Source organism: Bacillus rossius, chromosome 13 (genome assembly GCF_032445375.1).
Source record: "Bacillus rossius redtenbacheri isolate Brsri chromosome 13, Brsri_v3, whole genome shotgun sequence".
In the NCBI taxonomy this organism is placed as follows: domain Eukaryota; kingdom Metazoa; phylum Arthropoda; class Insecta; order Phasmatodea; family Bacillidae; genus Bacillus; species Bacillus rossius.
In genome coordinates, this window is record NC_086340.1 from 19,990,058 (window position 1) to 19,996,057 (window position 6,000).

At 37.5% G+C, this 6,000-nt stretch overlaps 1 long non-coding RNA gene across 1 annotated transcript in view; it reads right to left on the reverse strand.

The window, feature by feature from the left end:
* The window catches only part of LOC134538324 (uncharacterized), a 142,063-nt gene extending 137,605 nt beyond the window's left edge, over positions 1 to 4,458 (reverse strand). The window contains exon 1 of the long non-coding RNA XR_010076120.1: positions 4,406 to 4,458. This is a non-coding gene — a long non-coding RNA (uncharacterized LOC134538324). The remainder of the gene's footprint in view (positions 1 to 4,405) is intronic.
* Between the last annotated feature and the right edge of the window lie 1,542 nt (positions 4,459 to 6,000).

The following is a 6,000-nucleotide window of genomic DNA, read 5'->3' on the forward strand; positions in this document are numbered from 1 at the left end:
TACGAATAGTATTTAAAAAACCACTACACTTACACTGTTAGAAATTAAAGTAAATTGACAAACATTTAAACGAAGAAATCACCTCTAATAAATCAAGAATTCTTCGTAATTTGACATTACCGTGGATCTTCGTAGAAGCTACGCTGTAGTTCAAATTCCGAATTGTGTTTTACGGTAAAAACAGGGTAAACGTACACTTGAAAGAAAAAAGTGTGTTACTGCATGAGCCTTTTCCAATTTTTGAATGTTTTACTTATTTGTTATGATTATTCTTGCGGGTTCGTGTTAAAAATTAATTGAAATTTTAACCCGTAAATTTACAAACAATACGATAAATTTATGAAGATCCCTGGATAATTTGCAAACAACGTTCTTTGTAAATTTTAGGTGATATATTTTTTAACAGTTTACGTACGGTGGCATCGTTTTTATTTTCGTTTTTAAAATGCCTTTTTTACTAACGAAAAAAATATATATATAGGTTAACAATAATTTGTTGTGTGTCTACAGTACGATGAACGCTGTGTTATCTCTACATTTCAATGTTAACAATGGGTTTTAAAGATTAAGGATTCTAACGCATTTTTTTGTTGTCATTGTTTATTTTTATAACTATAAATTATAACAATAAGTAGGTATTAAAGGATAATTTTTATATTTATATTTAATACCTACGTGCGGTGTAAGTTCTGCGATGTTCACGAAAGCAATATATAAAGTTGACTCACACGGGTACGCCGTCTTTTAGAGATTTCTGAGACTAACACAGATGGCAGCGCTGTCGTGATAAATTTCCGTTCCAGTCGACTTCAGTTACATTCACGAAATTATTAAGATGTTTAAACATTTGAAAAAAAAAATGCCTTTGGGGAAGAAAATACAAATAGTGCACAATATTGTAAGTAGTTTAGGAACGTGTGTTACAACAGTATTTATCTTTAATATTCCAGCAGTGAAATTAAAAAGTCACCGCCTTATGTCCCGTAGAAGATCGTCACCGACTCCACGGACAGACTCCACGCCAGTTCGGATCATGAGCCTTCGAACCAAAATGATCTTGTTTCGATTCCCCGCGTGGAGGTCGAACCAGGATATTTTTTTTTCCTTCACAAGCAGGGAAACGTGGCGGACGTTGCCTGGTACCGTGAGTTTAGAAAGTTATGCTTCTTTAGGCGCGTTATGTAAAAAAAAAACAAATGACGCGAGTGTATTTTTACGATGCTCGCGCACGAAATGCAACGAAATTTTCACAGTATGAAAAAAAAAAAAAAAAGAGCTAAGTACAAATAAAGAATATATGTGTGATTTAAATATTATTCTTTAGCGAGTGATATTGAAAACTGGTTTATCATTAAAAAAATGTATTTATTGAGAATATTAGTGATAGAAATTGGGCTTATTTTTAAAGTGTATTTATATGAGTGAGGTTATGTTCCCGTATGTATAATTTATTTCCATTATAAATTAAATCATACCATTATTGTTAAAAAAAATCAAATTAATGGAATAATTTTACATATTTATTGATTTTCATTATTAATTAAAATTCATAACGATTATTTTAATAAAATAAATAATTAATTGTATACGAGTGTTTATTATAATATTGCGTACTTAATATATATTTTTTAATTTAATTGAATTTATAATTTACTCACAATATTTATAATATGACTCCAGTTTTATGATTATAATAATTATTATTTGCATGCAAAATTTAAGTGTAAGTATAAATTGTAACGGGCGTACGTAAGTACACGAACCCATTTATTTTTTATCCGGTTGTACAACCAGTTCGTTTGGTCAAAGCTGTACTCTCACACAGTCGCCCTTTCATCGTCCCTAAAGACCGAGAAGTCGACAGGAACCTAATGGGGCTGTGATGGTTTCAGCAGTTAGTATGACATAGCAATTATGATCCTTCAATGTTGGCAAATTGTGGTCTTCGTAATGACAGAGATCACATATAACAAACTACTTTTTTTTTAATGTGTAACATTATAACTCTCGTTATACGGTATTTGGTAGGAGTAATGGGACGGAAGTTACATGGAACAGAAATGTGTAACCACGGTGCTGCCATCTGTGGTGGATGGAGCAAACCAAAGTTCACAAAGACAAAATGGAAACCTTATAGAATTAACTGTCAAGCAAATTTTAACATGACGGGCAGTGTTGTAATAAAATACATTGTCTAAAATCAGCTCCAAAGCAGGGGTTTAGTATTTTTTTTCATGTGTTTTTATTTTTTATAGGAGCCGTTTCATTATAACGTTTAAAATTTTGGTCTGCTAATCATACGTAGATGCAGCGAATTCTAGCGCCGGGCGCGGAAACTATGTGCGATACGCGTCCAGAAATGTCGTTGGAAACACAATTCACATGTATTCATCAGCTCGGAATTATTTTAAAGATTTCTACGCTGAATTTCTCTGTCCGAGTTTCGCATTACAGTTAAGTATACCTATTTGCAACATGAGAACACAAGAATTCACCTGTTACCGAGGTTAGATGTTACACATTACTGGAGATTATTGAAAGTCTCGCTCACATACCCCTTCCCCCCCCCCCCCTCCAAAGAGCATGACATAGTTTCTGTTTATAGTATTATTTCAGTTGTAGTCATTCCCCCAATTTATATATATAATATTATAATATAATATATATAATATAATATATATTATATATTATAATATAATATTTAATATATTATAATATAAAATAATATAATTTATATATATATAAATTAATGTGATAGAAAATTGAGACCAAGATAGTGTATTATGGCTTTTATTCCTTCCTATATAACCCACATTTTTATTTTTTACGAAGAGCATGTATTTTCGTGAAAAAAAAAAACTTAATCACTAATTAGACAGAAATAATTTATACTCGTGCAAGACAGAGGGTTCATAGCTTGTATGTAATTGCCGGCCGTATGAAAGAGAATCCATTGCTTTAAGCCGTGTCATTCAGGACCCGTTATTTTTCCCCCACACAGAATGGCTGTGATTGGTGTGTCGTCAGTGGGCGTGCACTTGAAAGAAACTCAACGAATCACGATTCTACAATGTTTAAAACACAACTGGTCTCGAAATATTTTCGCGGAATAATACTAGGGTGTATTTGTGTTAGCGAGAGGGGTGCTTCTAAAGAGGTATCGCTAGGGACACCTGTATTTCGCGATTTCATTTCATGTCAAGGTATTTCACAAAACACTGTAGCTTTATCTAAGAGTCATGGCAAATTGTGAGGGTGCAGCAGTACGGTGACCACATTCTTATTGGCCCCGTCAAGAGCGGGACGACACCTCTCACCGACCTCAGCCAATAACCACAGGAGAAAAGCTACAGTATTTTGTGAAATACCTTGACACGAAATGTATTCGCGAAATATAGGCGGCAATGCCAGTCCTCTAAGTACTTTCAATAATTTCTACCTGAAGTTTCAAGCCTAAAACTTTTTTTTTTTGCAAACATCGTTTTACTTGTTTTCAGTTTCCTAAAAAAAAAAAAAAAATACAAATTAAAAACGAAATACTGAAACAGAACTTCGTATCCGACATCAACGTATTCTTAAATGTTTGCGTAAACAGACACCGACGGGATCTGTTGAGCCCGGGAGAGGTATAGCTAAGAGACCTGAAAAATTCGCGGGTTCATTTTCGTGTTATGCTAAAATTCAAATAATTCACTTTAGTGCTGCTTCTGGTCATTGGTTCACTGTTAATCTGGAGGACTGAGGGCCAGTTAGAGACCCTCACTCATAGAAGTGTCGAATCACAGGCCACCCAGTCGAGACGACTCACAAGTCAGCAGCCAATGAACAGTTGGTATTTGCCCGAGTGTGAAGAGGAAATTGGAGTCTATCCTGGGAGGTCGTTGAACCCGCGAATTTGGCAGGTCTCTATAGGTATAGCAGAGGTGCCCACCCCCCCTAAACACTATGACTCACCCCCCCTAAACTAATGATGCGCCCCCCCCCCCGAAATGTTTTATGCCATTTTCTCAATGATTTACTCAATTATTTTATAATATTATACTTTTTTAGTATTATATTTTATCACATTTTGCATTAATTAAAACTGATTTTCTAATAATAATTTTGGTCATATCAGGTAATATTTCCATCCTGAACCGACAGATGCCAAACTGCTTTTGTTGAGGAAAGTGCGGGGTTGCCAATTTGATTTACATGATCCCTTTCAATTATCAAAGCACCAGAAACGTATTTTCACATTAGAAGCTATAATTATGTAAATAATATATACATTTTTCTCGTATTTTAACCACCCCCCCCCCCTGAAATTTTAATGACGCAGTCTGCGTCGTTTACTCCCCCCCCCCCCCTTGTGGGCACCCCCGGGTATAGCGATGCGCCGGCCGATGTCGCCCCTTGAGCTCACCTGCGACGCGCCTCAGCTGCGGCCTGCCTCGCTCCCTCATGCACGGCTGTTGTTGGACGGCGGACCCCGGGGGACGAGCGGTCTGTGGGCAGGTCGCAGGCCTCGTGGGGCGCGCGCCGCGTGTCAGACACCCCCTCTCTGCCCCGCGCCACCAGCACACGGCGTCGCACGCACGCGCGCGTGTCTGGCCCGCGACTGTCTGTGCGGTCGTCGGCTGTCCCCCTGCGCGCCCGGAACTACGGTACGGCAACCCCGAAACTACGGCGCGACAACCCCGAAACTATGGCACGACAACCCCGAAACTACGGCGCGACAACCCCGAAACTATGGCACTACAACCCCGAAATTATGGTACGAAACCCCCGAAATTATGATATGAACACCGAAATTATCGTACGAAAACCCCGAAGTTATGGTAAGATAAATTAAAATTTATACGCGCTTCCGTAATTAAAAAAAAAAAGCTGCATGGCCGCAATGGGCTTTGTAATAAACTTCACATATAGTGGTATAAGAATTTAATCAGAACATGCTATCGAACGCCCCACTCCTGATATTTACACTTTTAATTGCCCCATTTCACACTTAACTTTATCATCTCTATTTGCTCTACCAGCTGTAAAGAATCATCAATTAAAGAAAACTTCAATTAGCAATTTTTTATTTCGCTCATTCCTGTGGCAATTCGGAATAGGGACTTCAATGTTAAAGATCACAATAAACTTACACGGAAATTTTCTTCTTCACCCAAAGCAGTACCCCTAGATTCCGAATTAAAAGTATACGAGTTACGTTGTAAACAACGTAAACGAGCATGCAAATGCAAAAAAAAAAAATTGCCGTCAATCATTAACTTTTTTGAGTTTTCTTAAACTATAATATAATTCTTGTGAGTTCGTGTTTAAAGTATGTAAATACCATGTGTAAGTTTACCAGGATCCTTAAATGATTTAATTTGTGACCAGTTTTCTTTGTAACATTTAATGTTAAAAATTTTCAAGCGCGTATAAATACAAAACTCGCAATATCGCTGACTTCTGGGATAAACTCGCACGAAAACCACCTGTTCTTCGCCTGCTAGCTTGTGAGAAGTCTCAACTGGGGTTCTCCGTGGTTCGATAACTTCTTCGGTTGAGGGTCGCTCATTGGCTCAGAGGGTACCAAACACAGTGGCATTTCAGATGTAAAAATGTTTGAATTTTAGAGCTTATCGTGAGATGGAACGTGTATATACGCGCCAGAAACCTTAAACGCACGTGGACATAATTTGATACTTCATGAAAACTCTATTTCAGAACTTTAGACAAAACAAAATCGGGAAGTTTTCATTTTGTTTTCTTTAAAAGCGAGCTTGAGAAAATCGTGTTATTAAGAAAGAGCGTGTTATAATAACATGTCACAAGTTACCGTGTTCGACTGTCGAGTTTCCAGTGTTTATTTTTGTAAATATTGGTGCGCTTGCGTACCGTAACTACGTCTTCGTGGTACACGGCAACGCATGGCTCGGGAATGGTACGTGCACCGAGATAATTGTACGTCTGGCAGACCATTCCCCTCTTTCGCCCCTCCATCGCTTTTTCCATCCCTCCCCCCCC